At 41.8% G+C, this 18,835-nt stretch overlaps 19 pseudogenes; all 19 read right to left on the minus strand.

The window, feature by feature from the left end:
- Nucleotides 1-797: 797 nt before the first annotated feature.
- On the minus strand, nt 798-916 carry LOC137121878 (5S ribosomal RNA; annotated as a pseudogene).
- An 867-nt stretch (nt 917-1,783) lies between these two features.
- LOC137121879 (5S ribosomal RNA) lies at nt 1,784-1,902 on the minus strand (annotated as a pseudogene).
- An 857-nt stretch (nt 1,903-2,759) lies between these two features.
- Nucleotides 2,760-2,878, minus strand: LOC137121854 (5S ribosomal RNA; annotated as a pseudogene).
- An 857-nt stretch (nt 2,879-3,735) lies between these two features.
- LOC137121843 (5S ribosomal RNA) lies at nt 3,736-3,854 on the minus strand (annotated as a pseudogene).
- Nucleotides 3,855-4,710: 856 nt separating this feature from the next.
- Nucleotides 4,711-4,829, minus strand: LOC137121880 (5S ribosomal RNA; annotated as a pseudogene).
- Nucleotides 4,830-5,685: 856 nt separating this feature from the next.
- LOC137121881 (5S ribosomal RNA) lies at nt 5,686-5,804 on the minus strand (annotated as a pseudogene).
- An 856-nt stretch (nt 5,805-6,660) lies between these two features.
- LOC137121882 (5S ribosomal RNA) lies at nt 6,661-6,779 on the minus strand (annotated as a pseudogene).
- An 857-nt stretch (nt 6,780-7,636) lies between these two features.
- On the minus strand, nt 7,637-7,755 carry LOC137121883 (5S ribosomal RNA; annotated as a pseudogene).
- Nucleotides 7,756-8,608: 853 nt separating this feature from the next.
- Nucleotides 8,609-8,727, minus strand: LOC137121885 (5S ribosomal RNA; annotated as a pseudogene).
- Nucleotides 8,728-9,584: 857 nt separating this feature from the next.
- LOC137121841 (5S ribosomal RNA) lies at nt 9,585-9,703 on the minus strand (annotated as a pseudogene).
- Nucleotides 9,704-10,556: 853 nt separating this feature from the next.
- Nucleotides 10,557-10,675, minus strand: LOC137121886 (5S ribosomal RNA; annotated as a pseudogene).
- Nucleotides 10,676-11,531: 856 nt separating this feature from the next.
- LOC137121887 (5S ribosomal RNA) lies at nt 11,532-11,650 on the minus strand (annotated as a pseudogene).
- Nucleotides 11,651-12,503: 853 nt separating this feature from the next.
- On the minus strand, nt 12,504-12,622 carry LOC137121888 (5S ribosomal RNA; annotated as a pseudogene).
- Nucleotides 12,623-13,479: 857 nt separating this feature from the next.
- On the minus strand, nt 13,480-13,598 carry LOC137121911 (5S ribosomal RNA; annotated as a pseudogene).
- Nucleotides 13,599-14,454: 856 nt separating this feature from the next.
- On the minus strand, nt 14,455-14,573 carry LOC137121842 (5S ribosomal RNA; annotated as a pseudogene).
- Nucleotides 14,574-15,426: 853 nt separating this feature from the next.
- Nucleotides 15,427-15,545, minus strand: LOC137121889 (5S ribosomal RNA; annotated as a pseudogene).
- Nucleotides 15,546-16,402: 857 nt separating this feature from the next.
- On the minus strand, nt 16,403-16,521 carry LOC137121890 (5S ribosomal RNA; annotated as a pseudogene).
- Nucleotides 16,522-17,378: 857 nt separating this feature from the next.
- On the minus strand, nt 17,379-17,497 carry LOC137121891 (5S ribosomal RNA; annotated as a pseudogene).
- Nucleotides 17,498-18,353: 856 nt separating this feature from the next.
- Nucleotides 18,354-18,472, minus strand: LOC137121892 (5S ribosomal RNA; annotated as a pseudogene).
- Between the last annotated feature and the right edge of the window lie 363 nt (nt 18,473-18,835).

Genomic DNA, 18,835 nt, shown 5'->3' on the forward strand with positions numbered 1-18,835 from the left:
GATAAATGTGGCAAAGTACAAAGTACTATAACTGTACTGGTCTGTTACGCCCCTGTCTAGGGGCTCAGGGTGCAACATACAAAGATAAATTAGCATGTTCCCTCTCCGATCCCCAAACCAAAATCCAGGATCGAGATGTTCCAACAGAATGATATTTATTTTAAACGAAAGAAAGTGTCAAACAAAACATGACACTACAACTCAGGGCGAACCAAGGCCAACATAATAAACAAAATAAGCCATTTCCCACAGAAAGTGCTAGCTAGCCTGATAGAAATAAACAAACCAAAAGACAGTCGCTAACCCTAACTCCCTAATGTGAAAACAAGAGAAAACAATCAAAAGAAAATGGCAGTCCACCCCTACAGATTTAATACTATTTACAAAATATACAATTTATAAACAAAACCACGGCACAAAACCTAACAATTCAAAAATGCTAAATAAGGTTTGGAAACCAAGAACAGCAAACAGGTGCTGCTGCCAGAAAGAGCCTCGCTAGCTGTTGGGAACCGTACTTTTAAAACTCCAGGAAGTGTAGGATGGACCAATCAGCTTCCTGTACTTCCCCCAAATCCGGCCAATCAGGCAGGGCACCTATAAGAACAAGAAAAGAAAAACAACACATATGCCCAGGACCGTAACATGGTCTACTAGTAATGAAGCACGATGGTTGACAAACCAATAAAGTAGCAAAACAGCAATGAAAGAACAAAATTTGATGAAAATATGGAACAATTTCTATGAATAAATAGGCAGTAACACCAGCTTGTGCTGCCCGTAAACCCAAGCAAAAAAGCTTACAGCACCTGGTATTCCCAGGCGGTCTTCCTACCAAGTACTAACCAGGCCCGGCTCTATTTGGCTGCCGAGATCGGACGAGATCGGGCGCTTAGAGAGCGGTGTGGCCGTAAGCTGCATTTGACATTATCAACAGCTCTTAAAAACGCTAGAGAAGCAGAATGCATGACACTTGCTAAGAAGAAGATAAATGTGGCAAAGTACAAAGTACTATAACTGTACTGGTCTGTTACGCCCCTGTCTAGGGGGTCAGGGTGAAACATACAAAGATAAATTTGCATGTTCCCTCTCCGATCCTCAAACCAAAATCCAGGATTGAGATGTTCCAACAGAATGATATTTATTTTAAACGAAAGAAAGTGTCAAACAAAACATGACACTACAACTCAGGGCGAACCAAGGCCAACATAATAAACAAAATAAGCCATTTCCCACAGAAAGTGCTAGCTAGCCTGATAGAAATAAACAAACCAAAAGATAGTCGCTAACCCTAACTCCTTAATGTGAAAACAAGAGAAAACAATCAAAAGAAAATGGCAGTCCACCCCTACAGATTTAATACTATTTACAAAATATACAATTTATAAACAAAACCACGGCACAAAACCAAACAATTCAAAAATGCTAAATAAGGTTTGGAAACCAAGAACAGCAAACAGGTGCTGATGCCAGAAAGAGCCTCGCTAGCTGTTGGGAACCGTACTTTTAAAACTCCAGGAAGTGTAGGATGGACCAATCAGCTTCCTGTACTGCCCCCCAATCCGGCCAATCAGGCAGGGCACCTATAAGAACAAGAAAAGAAAAACAACACATATGCCCAGGACCGTAACATGGTCTACTAGTAATGAAGCACGATGGTTGACAAACCAATAAAGTAGCAAAACAGCAATGAAAGAACAAAATTTGATGAAAATATGGAACAATTTCTATGAATAAATAGGCAGTAACACCAGCTTGTGCTGCCCGTAAACCCAAGCAAAAAAGCTTACAGCACCTGGTATTCCCAGGCGGTCTTCCTACCAAGTACTAACCAGGCCCGGCTCTATTTGGCTGCCGAGATCGGACGAGATCGGGCGCTTAGAGAGCGGTGTGGCCGTAAGCTGCATTTGACATCATCAACAGCTCTTAAAAACGCTGGAGAAGCAGAATGCATGACACTTGCTAAGAAGAAGATAAATGTGGCAAAGTACAAAGTACTATAACTGTACTGGTGTGTTACGCCCCTGTCTAGGGGCTCAGGGTGCAACATACAAAGATAAATTAGCATGTTCCCTCTCCGATCCCCAAACCAAAATCCAGGATCGAGATGTTCCAACAGAATGATATTTATTTTAAACGAAAGAAAGTGTCAAACAAAACATGACACTACAACTCAGGGCGAACCAAGGCCAACATAATAAACAAAATAAGCCATTTCCCACAGAAAGTGCTAGCTAGCCTGATAGAAATAAACAAACCAAAAGACAGTCGCTAACCCTAACTCCCTAATGTGAAAACAGTCCAAAGAAAATGGCAGTTCACCCCTACAGATTTAATACTATTTACAAAATATACAATTTATAAACAAAACCACGGCACAAAACCTAACAATTCAAAAATGCTAAATAAGGTTTGGAAACCAAGAACAGCAAACAGGTGCTGATGCCAGAAAGAGCCTCGCTAGCTGTTGGGAACCGTACTTTTAAAACTCCAGGAAGTGTAGGATGGACCAATCAGCTTCCTGTACTGCCCCCCAATCCGGCCAATCAGGCAGGGCACCTATAATAACAAGAAAAGAAAAACAACACATATGGCCAGGACCGTAACATGGTCTACTAGTAATGAAGCACGATGGTTGGCAAACCAATAAAGTAGCAAAACAGCAATGAAAGAACAAAATTTGATGAAATTATAGAACAATTTATATGAATAAATAGGCAGTAACACCAGCTTGTGCTGCCCGTAAACCCAAGCAAAGAAGCTTACAGCATGTGGTATTCCCAGGCGGTCTTCCTACCAAGTACTAACCAGGCCCGGCCCTATTTGGCTGCCGAGATCGGACGAGATCGGGCGCTCAGAGAGCGGTGTGGCCGTAAGCTGCATTTGACATCATCAACAGCTCTTAAAAACGCTGGAGAAGCAGAATGCATGACACTTGCTAAGAAGAAGATAAATGTGGCAAAGTACAAAGTACTATAACTGTACTGGTCTGTTACGCCCCTGTCTAGGGGGTCAGGGTGCAACATACAAAGATAAATTAGCATGTTCCCTCTCCGATCCCCAAACCAAAATCCAGGATCGAGATGTTCCAACAGAATGATATTTATTTTAAACGAAAGAAAGTGTCAAACAAAACATGACACTACAACTCAGGGCGAACCAAGGCCAACATAACAAACAAAATAAGCCATTTCCTACAGAAAGTGCTAGCTAGCCTGATAGAAATAAACAAACCAAAAGACAGTCGCTAACCCTAACTCCCTAATGTGAAAACAGTCCAAAGAAAATGGCAGTTCACCCCTACAGATTTAATACTATTTACAAAATATACAATTTATAAACAAAACCACGGCACAAAACCTAACAATTCAAAAATGCTAAATAAGGTTTGGAAACCAAGAACAGCAAACAGGTGCTGATGCCAGAAAGAGCCTCGCTAGCTGTTGAGAACCGTACTTTTAAAACTCCAGGAAGTGTAGGATGGACCAATCAGCTTCCTGTACTGCCCCCCAATCCGACCAATCAGGCAGGGCACCTATAAGAACAAGAAAATAAAAACAACACATATGGCCAGGACCGTAACATGGTCTACTAGTAATGAAGCACGATGGTTGGCAAACCAATAAAGTAGCAAAACAGCAATGAAAGAACAAAATTTGATGAAAATATAGAACAATTTCTATGAATAAATAGGCAGTAACACCAGCTTGTGCTGCCCGTAAACCCAAGCAAAAAAGCTTACAGCACCTGGTATTCCCAGGCGGTCTTCCTACCAAGTACTAACCACGCCCTGCCCTATTTGGCTGCCGAGATCGGATGAGATCGGGCGCTCAGAGAGCGGTGTGGCCGTAAGCTGCATTTGACATCATCAACAGCTCTTAAAAACGCTGGAGAAGCAGAATGCATGACACTTGCTAAGAAGAAGATAAATGTGGCAAAGTACAAAGTACTATAACTGTACTGGTCTGTTACGCCCCTGTCTAGGGGGTCAGGGTGCAACATACAAAGATAAATTAGCATGTTCCCTCTCCGATCCCCAAACCAAAATCCAGGATCGAGATGTTCCAACAGAATGATATTTATTTTAAACGAAAGAAAGTGTCAAACAAAACATGACACTACAACTCAGGGCGAACCAAGGCCAACATAATAAACAAAATAAGCCATTTCCCACAGAAAGTGCTAGCTAGCCTGATAGAAATAAACAAACCAAAAGACAGTCGCTAACCCTAACTCCCTAATGTGAAAACGGTCCAAAGAAAATGGCAGTTCACCCCTACAGATTTAATACTATTTACAAAATATACAATTTATAACAAAACCACGTCACAAAACCTAACAATTCAAAAATGCTAAATAAGGTTTGGAAACCAAGAACAGCAAACAGGTGCTGATGCCAGAAAGAGCCTCGCTTGCTGTTGGGAACCGTACTTTTAAAACTCCAGGAAGTGTAGGATGGACCAATCAGCTTCCTGTACTGCCCCCCAATCCGGCCAATCAGGCAGGGCACCTATAAGAACAAGAAAATAAAAACAACACATATGGCCAGGACCGTAACATGGTCTACTAGTAATGAAGCACGATGGTTGGCAAACCAATAAAGTAGCAAAACAGCAATGAAAGAACAAAATTTGATGAAAATATAGAACAATTTCTATGAATAAATAGGCAGTAACACCAGCTTGTGCTGCCCGTAAACCCAAGCAAAAAAGCTTACAGCACCTGGTATTCCCAGGCGGTCTTCCTACCAAGTACTAACCAGGCCCGGCTCTATTTGGCTGCCGAGATCGGACGAGATCGGGCGCTTAGAGAGCGGTGTGGCCGTAAGCTGCATTTGACATCATCAACAGCTCTTAAAAACGCTAGAGAAGCAGAATGCATGACACTTGCTAAGAAGGAGATAAATGTGGCAAAGTACAAAGTACTATAACTGTACTGGTCTGTTACGCCCCTGTCTAGGGGGTCAGGGTGCAACATACAAAGATAAATTAGCATGTTCCCTCTCCGATCCCCAAACCAAAATCCAGGATCGAGATGTTCCAACAGAATGATATTTATTTTAAACGAAAGAAAGTGTCAAACAAAACATGACACTACAACTCAGGGCGAACCAAGGCCAACATAATAAACAAAATAAGCCATTTCCCACAGAAAGTGCTAGCTAGCCTGATAGAAATAAACAAACCAAAAGACAGTCGCTAACCCTAACTCCCTAATGTGAAAACGGTCCAAAGAAAATGGCAGTTCACCCCTACAGATTTAATACTATTTACAAAATATACAATTTATAACAAAACCACGGCACAAAACCTAACAATTCAAAAATGCTAAATAAGGTTTGGAAACCAAGAACAGCAAACAAGTGCTGATGCCAGAAAGAGCCTCGCTAGCTGTTGGGAACCGTACTTTTAAAACTCCAGGAAGTGTAGGATGGACCAATAAGCTTCTTGTACTGCCCCTCAATCCGGCCAATCAGGCAGGGCACCTATAAGAATAAGAAAATAAAAACAACACATATGGCCAGGACCGTAACATGGTCTACTAGTAATGAAGCACGATGGTTGGCAAACCAATAAAGTAGCAAAACAGCAATGAAAGAACAAAATTTGATGAAAATATAGAACAATTTCTATGAATAAATAGGCACTAACACCAGCTTGTGCTGCCCGTAAACCCAAGCAAAAAAGCTTACAGCACCTGGTATTCCCAGGCGGTCTTCCTACCAAGTACTAACCAGGCCCGGCTCTATTTGGCTGCCGAGATCGGACGAGATCGGGCGCTTAGAGAGCGGTGTGGCCGTAAGCTGCATTTGACATCATCAACAGCTCTTAAAAACGCTAGAGAAGCAGAATGCATGACACTTGCTAAGAAGAAGATAAATGTGGCAAAGTACAAAGTACTATAACTGTACTGGTCTGTTACGCCCCTGTCTAGGGGGTCAGGGTGCAACATACAAAGATAAATTAGGATGTTCCCTCTCCGATCCTCAAACCAAAATCCAGGATTGAGATGTTCCAACAGAATGATATTTATTTTAAACGAAAGAAAGTGTCAAACAAAACATGACACTACAACTCAGGGCGAACCAAGGCCAACATAATAAACAAAATAAGCCATTTCCCACAGAAAGTGTTAGCTAGCCTGATAGAAATAAACAAACCAAAAGACAGTCGCTAACCTTAACTCCCTAATGTGAAAACGGTCCAAAGAAAATGGCAGTTCACCCCTACAGATTTAATACTATTTACAAAATATACAATTTATAACAAAACCACGTCACAAAACCTAACAATTCAAAAATGCTAAATAAGGCTTGGAAACCAAGAACAGCAAACAGGTGCTGATGCCAGAAAGAGCCTCGCTAGCTGTTGGGAACCGTACTTTTAAAACTCCAGGAAGTGTAGGATGGACCAATCAGCTTCCTGTACTGCCCCCCAATCCGGCCAATCAGGCACGGCACCTATAAGAACAAGAAAATAAAAACAACACATATGGCCAGGACCGTAACATGGTCTACTAGTAATGAAGCACGATGGTTGACAAACCAATAAAGTAGCAAAACAGCAATGAAAGAACAAAATTTGATGAAAATATGGAACAATTTCTATGAATAAATAGGCAGTAACACCAGCTTGTGCTGCCCGTAAACCCAAGCAAAAAAGCTTACAGCACCTGGTATTCCCAGGCGGTCTTCCTACCAAGTACTAACCAGGCCCGGCTCTATTTGGCTGCCGAGATCGGACGAGATCGGGCGCTTAGAGAGCGGTGTGGCCGTAAGCTGCATTTGACATCATCAACAGCTCTTAAAAACGCTAGAGAAGCAGAATGCATGACACTTGCTAAGAAGAAGATAAATGTGGCAAAGTACAAAGTACTATAACTGTACTGGTCTGTTACGCCCCTGTCTAGGGGGTCAGGGTGCAACATACAAAGATAAATTAGGATGTTCCCTCTCCGATCCTCAAACCAAAATCCAGGATTGAGATGTTCCAACAGAATGATATTTATTTTAAACGAAAGAAAGTGTCAAACAAAACATGACACTACAACTCAGGGCGAACCAAGGCCAACATAATAAACAAAATAAGCCATTTCCCACAGAAAGTGTTAGCTAGCCTGATAGAAATAAACAAACCAAAAGATAGTCGCTAACCCTAACTCCCTAATGTGAAAACACTCCAAAGAAAATGGCAGTTCACCCCTACAGATTTAATACTATTTACAAAATATACAATTTATAAACAAAACCACGGCACAAAACCTAACAATTCAAAAATGCTAAATAAGGTTTGGAAACCAAGAAAAGCAAACAGGTGCTGATGCCAGAAAGAGCCTCGCTAGCTGTTGGGAACCGTACTTTTAAAACTCCAGGAAGTGTAGGATGGACCAATCAGCTTCCTGTACTGCCCCCCAATCCGGCCAATCAGGCAAGGCACCTATAAGAACAACAAAATAAAAACAACACATATGGCCAGGACCGTAACATGGTCTACTAGTAATGAAGCACGATGGTTGGCAAACCAATAAAGTAGCAAAACAGCAATGAAAGAACAAAATTTGATGAAAATATAGAACAATTTCTATGAATAAATAGGCAGTAACACCAGCTTGTGCTGCCCGTAAACCCAAGCAAAAAAGCTTACAGCACCTGGTATTCCCAGGCGGTCTTCCTACCAAGTACTAACCAGGCCCGGCTCTATTTGGCTGCCGAGATCGGACGAGATCGGGCGCTTAGAGAGCGGTGTGGCCGTAAGCTGCATTTGACATCATCAACAGCTCTTAAAAACGCTGGAGAAGCAGAATGCATGACACTTGCTAAGAAGAAGATAAATGTGGCAAAGTACAAAGTACTATAACTGTACTGGTCTGTTACGCCCCTGTCTAGGGGGTCAGGGTGCAACATACAAAGATAAATTAGCATGTTCCCTCTCCGATCCCCAAACCAAAATCCAGGATCGAGATGTTCCAACAGAATGATATTTATTTTAAACGAAAGAAAGTGACAAACGAAGAATGACACAACTCAGGGCGAACCAAGGCCAACATAATAAACAAAATAAGCCATTTCCCACAGAAAGTGCTAGCTAGCCTGATAGAAATAAACAAACCAAAAGACAGTCGCTAACCTTAACTCCCTAATGTGAAAACGGTCCAAAGAAAATGGCAGTTCACCCCTACAGATTTAATACTATTTACAAAATATACAATTTATAACAAAACCACGTCACAAAACCTAACAATTCAAAAATGCTAAATAAGGCTTGGAAACCAAGAACAGCAAACAGGTGCTGATGCCAGAAAGAGCCTCGCTAGCTGTTGGGAACCGTACTTTTAAAACTCCAGGAAGTGTAGGATGGACCAATCAGCTTCCTGTACTGCCCCCCAATCCGGCCAATCAGGCACGGCACCTATAAGAACAAGAAAATAAAAACAACACATATGGCCAGGACCGTAACATGGTCTACTAGTAATGAAGCACGATGGTTGACAAACCAATAAAGTAGCAAAACAGCAATGAAAGAACAAAATTTGATGAAAATATGGAACAATTTCTATGAATAAATAGGCAGTAACACCAGCTTGTGCTGCCCGTAAACCCAAGCAAAAAAGCTTACAGCACCTGGTATTCCCAGGCGGTCTTCCTACCAAGTACTAACCAGGCCCGGCTCTATTTGGCTGCCGAGATCGGACGAGATCGGGCGCTTAGAGAGCGGTGTGGCCGTAAGCTGCATTTGACATCATCAACAGCTCTTAAAAACGCTAGAGAAGCACAATGCATGACACTTGCTAAGAAGAAGATAAATGTGGCAAAGTACAAAGTACTATAACTGTACTGGTCTGTTACGCCCCTGTCTAGGGGGTCAGGGTGCAACATACAAAGATAAATTAGCATGTTCCCTCTCCGATCCCCAAACCAAAATCCAGGATCGAGATGTTCCAACAGAATGATATTTATTTTAAACGAAAGAAAGTGTCAAACAAAACATGACACTACAACTCAGGGCGAACCAAGGCCAACATAATAAACAAAATAAGCCATTTCCCACATAAAGTGTTAGCTAGCCTGATAGAAATAAACAAACCAAAAGATAGTCGCTAACCCTAACTCCCTAATGTGAAAACACTCCAAAGAAAATGGCAGTCCACCCCTACAGATTTAATACTATTTACAAAATATACAATTTATAAACAAAACCACGGCAAAAAACCTAACAATTCAAAAATGCTAAATAAGGTTTGGAAACCAAGAACAGCAAACAGGTGCTGATGCCAGAAAGAGCCTCGCTAGCTGTTGGGAACCGTACTTTTAAAACTCCAGGAAGTGTAGGATGGACCAATCAGCTTCCTGTACTGCCCCCCAATCCGGCCAATCAGGCAGGGCACCTATAAGAACAAGAAAATAAAAACAACACATATGGCCAGGACCGTAACATGGTCTACTAGTAATGAAGCACGATGGTTGGCAAACCAATAAAGTAGCAAAACAGCAATGAAAGAACAAAATTTGATGAAAATATAGAACAATTTCTATGAATAAATAGGCAGTAACACCAGCTTGTGCTGCCCGTAAACCCAAGCAAAAAAGCTTACAGCACGTGGTATTCCCAGGCGGTCTTCCTACCAAGTACTAACCAGGCCCGGCTCTATTTGGCTGCCGAGATCGGACGAGATCGGGCGCTTAGAGAGCGGTGTGGCCGTAAGCTGCATTTGACATCATCAACAGCTCTTAAAAACGCTGGAGAAGCAGAATGCATGACACTTGCTAAGAAGAAGATAAATGTGGCAAAGTACAAAGTACTATAACTGTACTGGTCTGTTACGCCCCTGTCTAGGGGGTCAGGGTGCAACATACAAAGATAAATTAGCATGTTCCCTCTCCGATCCCCAAACCAAAATCCAGGATCGAGATGTTCCAACAGAATGATATTTATTTTAAACGAAAGAAAGTGACAAACAAAAAATGACACAACTCAGGGCGAACCAAGGCCAACATAATAAACAAAATAAGCCATTTCCCACAGAAAGTGCTAGCTAGCCTGATAGAAATAAACAAACCAAAAGACAGTCGCTAACCCTAACTCCCTAATGTGAAAACGGTCCAAAGAAAATGGCAGTTCACCCCTACAGATTTAATACTATTTACAAAATATACAATTTATAACAAAACCACGTCACAAAACCTAACAATTCAAAAATGCTAAATAAGGTTTGGAAACCAAGAACAGCAAACAGGTGCTGATGCCAGAAAGAGCCTCGCTTGCTGTTGGGAACCGTACTTTTAAAACTCCAGGAAGTGTAGGATGGACCAATCAGCTTCCTGTACTGCCCCCCAATCCGGCCAATCAGGCAGGGCACCTATAAGAACAAGAAAATAAAAACAACACATATGGCCAGGACCGTAACATGGTCTACTAGTAATGAAGCACGATGGTTGGCAAACCAATAAAGTAGCAAAACAGCAATGAAAGAACAAAATTTGATGAAAATATAGAACAATTTCTATGAATAAATAGGCACTAACACCAGCTTGTGCTGCCCGTAAACCCAAGCAAAAAAGCTTACAGCACCTGGTATTCCCAGGCGGTCTTCCTACCAAGTACTAACCAGGCCCGGCTCTATTTGGCTGCCGAGATCGGACGAGATCGGGCGCTTAGAGAGCGGTGTGGCCGTAAGCTGCATTTGACATCATCAACAGCTCTTAAAAACGCTAGAGAAGCAGAATGCATGACACTTGCTAAGAAGAAGATAAATGTGGCAAAGTACAAAGTACTATAACTGTACTGGTCTGTTACGCCCCTGTCTAGGGGGTCAGGGTGCAACATACAAAGATAAATTAGGATGTTCCCTCTCCGGTCTCCAAACCATAATCCAGGATCGAGATGTTCCAACAGAATGATATTTATTTTAAACGAAAGAAAGTGTCAAACAAAACATGACACTACAACTCAGGGCGAACCAAGGCCAACATAATAAACAAAATAAGCCATTTCCCACAGAAAGTGCTAGCTAGCCTGATAGAAATAAACAAACCAAAAGACAGTCGCTAACCCTAACTCCCTAATGTGAAAACGGTCCAAAGAAAATGGCAGTTCACCCCTACAGATTTAATACTATTTACAAAATATACAATTTATAACAAAACCACGTCACAAAACCTAACAATTCAAAAATGCTAAATAAGGTTTGGAAACCAAGAACAGCAAACAGGTGCTGATGCCAGAAAGAGCCTCGCTTGCTGTTGGGAACCATACTTTTAAAACTCCAGGAAGTGTAGGATGGACCAATCAGCTTCCTGTACTGCCCCCCAATCCGGCCAATCAGGCAGGGCACCTATAAGAACAAGAAAATAAAAACAACACATATGGCCAGGACCGTAACATGGTCTACTAGTAATGAAGCACGATGGTTGGCAAACCAATAAAGTAGCAAAACAGCAATGAAAGAACAAAATTTGATGAAAATATAGAACAATTTCTATGAATAAATAGGCAGTAACACCAGCTTGTGCTGCCCGTAAACCCAAGCAAAAAAGCTTACAGCACCTGGTATTCCCAGGCGGTCTTCCTACCAAGTACTAACCAGGCCCGGCTCTATTTGGCTGCCGAGATCGGACGAGATCGGGCGCTTAGAGAGCGGTGTGGCCGTAAGCTGCATTTGACATCATCAACAGCTCTTAAAAACGCTGGAGAAGCAGAATGCATGACACTTGCTAAGAAGAAGATAAATGTGGCAAAGTACAAAGTACTATAACTGTACTGGTCTGTTACGCCCCTGTCTAGGGGGTCAGGGTGGAACATACAAAGATAAATTAGCATGTTCCCTCTCCGATCCCCAAACCAAAATCCAGGATCGAGATGTTCCAACAGAATGATATTTATTTTAAACGAAAGAAAGTGACAAACGAAGAATGACACAACTCAGGGCGAACCAAGGCCAACATAATAAACAAAATAAGCCATTTCCCACAGAAAGTGCTAGCGAGCCTGATAGAAATAAACAAACCAAAAGACAGTCGCTAACCTTAACTCCCTAATGTGAAAACGGTCCAAAGAAAATGGCAGTTCACCCCTACAGATTTAATACTATTTACAAAATATACAATTTATAACAAAACCACGTCACAAAACCTAACAATTCAAAAATGCTAAATAAGGTTTGGAAACCAAGAACAGCAAACAGGTGCTGATGCCAGAAAGAGCCTCGCTAGCTGTTGGGAACCGTACTTTTAAAACTCCAGGAAGTGTAGGATGGACCAATCAGCTTCCTGTACTGCCCCCCAATCCGGCCAATCAGGCACGGCACCTATAAGAACAAGAAAATAAAAACAACACATATGGCCAGGACCGTAACATGGTCTACTAGTAATGAAGCACGATGGTTGACAAACCAATAAAGTAGCAAAACAGCAATGAAAGAACAAAATTTGATGAAAATATGGAACAATTTCTATGAATAAATAGGCAGTAACACCAGCTTGTGCTGCCCGTAAACCCAAGCAAAAAAGCTTACAGCACCTGGTATTCCCAGGCGGTCTTCCTACCAAGTACTAACCAGGCCCGGCTCTATTTGGCTGCCGAGATCGGACGAGATCGGGCGCTTAGAGAGCGGTGTGGCCGTAAGCTGCATTTGACATCATCAACAGCTCTTAAAAACGCTAGAGAAGCACAATGCATGACACTTGCTAAGAAGAAGATAAATGTGGCAAAGTACAAAGTACTATAACTGTACTGGTCTGTTACGCCCCTGTCTAGGGGGTCAGGGTGCAACATACAAAGATAAATTAGCATGTTCCCTCTCCGATCCCCAAACCAAAATCCAGGATCGAGATGTTCCAACAGAATGATATTTATTTTAAACGAAAAAAAGTGTCAAACAAAACATGACACTACAACTCAGGGCGAACCAAGGCCAACATAATAAACAAAATAAGCCATTTCCCACATAAAGTGTTAGCTAGCCTGATAGAAATAAACAAACCAAAAGACAGTCGCTAACCCTAACTCCCTAATGTGAAAACAGTCCAAAGAAAATGGCAGTTCACCCCTACAGATTTAATACTATTTACAAAATATACAATTTATAAACAAAACCACGGCACAAAACCTAACAATTCAATAATGCTAAATAAGGTTTGGAAACCAAGAACAGCAAACAGGTGCTGATGCCAGAAAGAGCCTCGCTAGCTGTTGGGAACCGTACTTTTAAAACTCCAGGAAGTGTAGGATGGACCAATCAGCTTCCTGTACTGCCCCCCAATCCGGCCAATCAGGCAGGGCACCTATAAGAACAAGAAAATAAAAACAACACATATGGCCAGGACTGTAACATGGTCTACTAGTAATGAAGCACGATGGTTGGCAAACCAATAAAGTAGCAAAACAGCAATGAAAGAACAAAATTTGATGAAAATATAGAACAATTTCTATGAATAAATAGGCAGTAACACCAGCTTGTGCTGCCCGTAAACCCAAGCAAAGAAGCTTACAGCACGTGGTATTCCCAGGCGGTCTTCCTACCAAGTACTAACCAGGCCCGGCTCTATTTGGCTGCCGAGATCGGACGAGATCGGGAGCTTAGAGAGTGGTGTGGCCGTAAGCTGCTTTTGACATCATCAACAGCTCCTAAAAACGCTGGAGAAGCAGAATGCACAACACTTGCTAAGAAGAAGATAAATGTGGCAAAGTACAAAGTACTATAACTGTACTGGTCTGTTACGCCCCTGTCTAGGGGGTCAGGGTGCAACATACAAAGATAAATTAGCATGTTCCCTCTCCGATCCCCAAACCAAAATCCAGGATCGAGATGTTCCAACAGAATGATATTTATTTTAAACGAAAGAAAGTGTCAAACAAAACATGACACTACAACTCAGGGCGAACCAAGGCCAACATAATAAACAAAATAAGCCATTTCCCACAGAAAGTGCTAGCTAGCCTGATAGAAATAAACAAACCAAAAGACAGTCGCTAACCCTAACTCCCTAATGTGAAAACGGTCCAAAGAAAATGGCAGTTCACCCCTACAGATTTAATACTATTTACAAAATATACAATTTATAACAAAACCACGGCACAAAACCTAACAATTCAAAAATGCTAAATAAGGTTTGGAAACCAAGAACAGCAAACAGGTGCTGATGCCAGAAAGAGCCTCGCTAGCTGTTGGGAACCGTACTTTTAAAACTCCAGGAAGTGTAGGATGGACCAATCAGCTTCCTGTACTGCCCCCCAATCCGGCCAATCAGGCAGGGCACCTATAAGAACAAGAAAATAAAAACAACACATATGGCCAGGACCGTAACATGGTCTACTAGTAATGAAGCACGATGGTTGGCAAACCAATAAAGTAGCAAAACAGCAATGAAAGAACAAAATTTGATGAAAATATAGAACAATTTCTATGAATAAATAGGCAGTAACACCAGCTTGTGCTGCCCGTAAACCCAAGCAAAAAAGCTTACAGCACGTGGTATTCCCAGGCGGTCTTCCTACCAAGTACTAACCAGGCCCGGCTCTATTTGGCTGCCGAGATCGGACGAGATCGGGCGCTTAGAGAGCGGTGTGGCCGTAAGCTGCATTTGACATCATCAACAGCTCTTAAAAACGCTGGAGAAGCAGAATGCATGACACTTGCTAAGAAGAAGATAAATGTGGCAAAGTACAAAGTACTATAACTGTACTGGTCTGTTACGCCCCTGTCTAGGGGGTCAGGGTGCAACATACAAAGATAAATTAGCATGTTCCCTCTCCGATCCCCAAACCAAAATCCAGGATCGAGATGTTCCAACAGAATGATATTTATTTTAAACGAAAGAAAGTGACAAACAAAAAATGACACAACTCAGGGCGAACCAAGGCCAACATAATAAACAAAATAAGCCATTTCCCACAGAAAGTGCTAGCTAGCCTGATAGAAATAAACAAACCAAAAGACAGTCGCTAACCCTAACTCCCTAATGTGAAAACGGTCCAAAGAAAATGGCAGTTCACCCCTACAGATTTAATACTATTTACAAAATATACAATTTATAACAAAACCACGTCACAAAACCTAACAATTCAAAAATGCTAAATAAGGTTTGGAAACCAAGAACAGCAAACAGGTGCTGATGCCAGAAAGAGCCTCGCTTGCTGTTGGGAACCGTACTTTTAAAACTCCAGGAAGTGTAGGATGGACCAATCAGCTTCCTGTACTGCCCCCCAATCCGGCCAATCAGGCAGGGCACCTATAAGAACAAGAAAATAAAAACAACACATATGGCCAGGACCGTAACATGGTCTACTAGTAATGAAGCACGATGGTTGGCAAACCAATAAAGTAGCAAAACAGCAATGAAAGAACAAAATTTGATGAAAATATAGAACAATTTCTATGAATAAATAGGCACTAACACCAGCTTGTGCTGCCCGTAAACCCAAGCAAAAAAGCTTACAGCACCTGGTATTCCCAGGCGGTCTTCCTACCAAGTACTAACCAGGCCCGGCTCTATTTGGCTGCCGAGATCGGACGAGATCGGGCGCTTAGAGAGCGGTGTGGCCGTAAGCTGCATTTGACATCATCAACAGCTCTTAAAAACGCTAGAGAAGCAGAATGCATGACACTTGCTAAGAAGAAGATAAATGTGGCAAAGTACAAAGTACTATAACTGTACTGGTCTGTTACGCCCCTGTCTAGGGGGTCAGGGTGCAACATACAAAGATAAATTAGGATGTTCCCTCTCCGATCCTCAAACCAAAATCCAGGATTGAGATGTTCCAACAGAATGATATTTATTTTAAACGAAAGAAAGTGTCAAACAAAACATGACACTACAACTCAGGGCGAACCAAGGCCAACATAATAAACAAAATAAGCCATTTCCCACAGAAAGTGTTAGCTAGCCTGATAGAAATAAACAAACCAAAAGATAGTCGCTAACCCTAACTCCCTAATGTGAAAACACTCCAAAGAAAATGGCAGTTCACCCCTACAGATTTAATACTATTTACAAAATATACAATTTATAAACAAAACCACGGCACAAAACCTAACAATTCAAAAATGCTAAATAAGGTTTGGAAACCAAGAACAGCAAACAGGTGCTGATGCCAGAAAGAGCCTCGCTTGCTGTTGGGAACCGTACTTTTAAAACTCCAGGAAGTGTAGGATGGACCAATCAGCTTCCTGTACTGCCCCCCAATCCGGCCAATCAGGCAGGGCACCTATAAGAACAAGAAAATAAAAACAACACATATGGCCAGGACCGTAACATGGTCTACTAGTAATGAAGCACGATGGTTGGCAAACCAATAAAGTAGCAAAACAGCAATGAAAGAACAAAATTTGATGAAAATATAGAACAATTTCTATGAATAAATAGGCACTAACACCAGCTTGTGCTGCCCGTAAACCCAAGCAAAAAAGCTTACAGCACCTGGTATTCCCAGGCGGTCTTCCTACCAAGTACTAACCAGGCCCGGCTCTATTTGGCTGCCGAGATCGGACGAGATCGGGCGCTTAGAGAGCGGTGTGGCCGTAAGCTGCATTTGACATCATCAACAGCTCTTAAAAACGCTAGAGAAGCAGAATGCATGACACTTGCTAAGAAGAAGATAAATGTGGCAAAGTACAAAGTACTATAACTGTACTGGTCTGTTACGCCCCTGTCTAGGGGGTCAGGGTGCAACATACAAAGATAAATTAGGATGTTCCCTCTCCGATCCTCAAACCAAAATCCAGGATTGAGATGTTCCAACAGAATGATATTTATTTTAAACGAAAGAAAGTGTCAAACAAAACATGACACTACAACTCAGGGCGAACCAAGGCCAACATAATAAACAAAATAAGCCATTTCCCACAGAAAGTGTTAGCTAGCCTGATAGAAATAAACAAACCAAAAGATAGTCGCTAACCCTAACTCCCTAATGTGAAAACACTCCAAAGAAAATGGCAGTTCACCCCTACAGATTTAATACTATTTACAAAATATACAATTTATAAACAAAACCACGGCACAAAACCTAACAATTCAAAAATGCTAAATAAGGTTTGGAAACCAAGAAAAGCAAACAGGTGCTGATGCCAGAAAGAGCCTCGCTAGCTGTTGGGAACCGTACTTTTAAAACTCCAGGAAGTGTAGGATGGACCAATCAGCTTCCTGTACTGCCCCCCAATCCGGCCAATCAGGCAAGGCACCTATAAGAACAACAAAATAAAAACAACACATATGGCCAGGACCGTAACATGGTCTACTAGTAATGAAGCACGATGGTTGGCAAACCAATAAAGTAGCAAAACAGCAATGAAAGAACAAAATTTGATGAAAATATAGAACAATTTCTATGAATAAATAGGCAGTAACACCAGCTTGTGCTGCCCGTAAACCCAAGCAAAAAAGCTTACAGCACCTGGTATTCCCAGGCGGTCTTCCTACCAAGTACTAACCAGGCCCGGCTCTATTTGGCTGCCGAGATCGGACGAGATCGGGCGCTTAGAGAGCGGTGTGGCCGTAAGCTGCATTTGACATCATCAACAGCTCTTAAAAACGCTGGAGAAGCAGAATGCATGACACTTGCTAAGAAGAAGATAAATGTGGCAAAGTACAAAGTACTATAACTGTACTGGTCTGTTACGCCCCTGTCTAGGGGGTCAGGGTGCAACATACAAAGATAAATTAGGATGTTCCCTCTCCGGTCTCCAAACCATAATCCAGGATCGAGATGTTCCAACAGAATGATATTTATTTTAAACGAAAGAAAGTGTCAAACAAAACATGACACTACAACTCAGGGCGAACCAAGGCCAACATAATAAACAAAATAAGCCATTTCCCACAGAAAGTGCTAGCTAGCCTGATAGAAATAAACAAACCAAAAGACAGTCGCTAACCCTAACTCCCTAATGTGAAAACGGTCCAAAGAAAATGGCAGTTCACCCCTACAGATTTAATACTATTTACAAAATATACAATTTATAACAAAACCACGTCACAAAACCTAACAATTCAAAAATGCTAAATAAGGTTTGGAAACCAAGAACAGCAAACAGGTGCTGATGCCAGAAAGAGCCTCGCTTGCTGTTGGGAACCATACTTTTAAAACTCCAGGAAGTGTAGGATGGACCAATCAGCTTCCTGTACTGCCCCCCAATCCGGCCAATCAGGCAGGGCACCTATAAGAACAAGAAAATAAAAACAACACATATGGCCAGGACCGTAACATGGTCTACTAGTAATGAAGCACGATGGTTGGCAAACCAATAAAGTAGCAAAACAGCAATGAAAGAACAAAATTTGATGAAAATATAGAACAATTTCTATGAATAAATAGGCAGTAACACCAGCTTGTGCTGCCCGTAAACCCAAGCAAAAAAGCTTACAGCACCTGGTATTCCCAGGCGGTCTTCCTACCAAGTACTAACCAGGCCCGGCTCTATTTGGCTGCCGAGATCGGACGAGATCGGGCGCTTAGAGAGCGGTGTGGCCGTAAGCTGCATTTGACATCATCAACAGCTCTTAAAAACGCTGGAGAAGCAGAATGCATGACACTTGCTAAGAAGAAGATAAATGTGGCAAAGTACAAAGTACTATAACTGTACTGGTCTGTTACGCCCCTGTCTAGGGGGTCAGGGTGCAACATACAAAGATAAATTAGGATGTTCCCTCTCCGGTCTCCAAACCATAATCCAGGATCGAGATGTTCCAACAGAATGATATTTATTTTAAACGAAAGAAAGTGTCAAACAAAACATGACACTACAACTCAGGGCGAACCAAGGCCAACATAATAAACAAAATAAGCCATTTCCCACAGAAAGTGCTAGCTAGCCTGATAGAAATAAACAAACCAAAAGA

The sequence above is a fragment of the Channa argus genome, unplaced genomic scaffold (genome assembly GCF_033026475.1).
Source record: "Channa argus isolate prfri unplaced genomic scaffold, Channa argus male v1.0 Contig131, whole genome shotgun sequence".
Lineage (NCBI taxonomy): Eukaryota > Metazoa > Chordata > Actinopteri > Anabantiformes > Channidae > Channa > Channa argus.